Genomic DNA, 245 nt, shown 5'->3' with positions numbered 1-245 from the left:
CGGCGAGGCCAGGCCCTCTCCTGCCTCCTCTGGTGCCCTCCCACCAGCACTCCCCATCCAATGCTGGGAACCGGCCCTCCTGTGGGTCCTCAGGGCAGGGACCATCCCAAGCTCACAGCAAGAACAGGGCTCAACAGGCTCCAACACCCAGCCAGCACAAGCTCCTCGGTGTCGGAGAGGTGCCGGCACAGCCCCGCAGCCGTGCCAGGCGCCGTGGGCGCCCCCAGAGACAGGCCAGGCCCCCT

The sequence above is a fragment of the Merops nubicus genome, unplaced genomic scaffold (genome assembly GCF_000691845.1).
Source record: "Merops nubicus isolate BGI_N331 unplaced genomic scaffold, ASM69184v1 scaffold30328, whole genome shotgun sequence".
Taxonomy (NCBI): domain Eukaryota; kingdom Metazoa; phylum Chordata; class Aves; order Coraciiformes; family Meropidae; genus Merops; species Merops nubicus.
Note: the sequence above shows the minus strand (reverse complement) of the source record.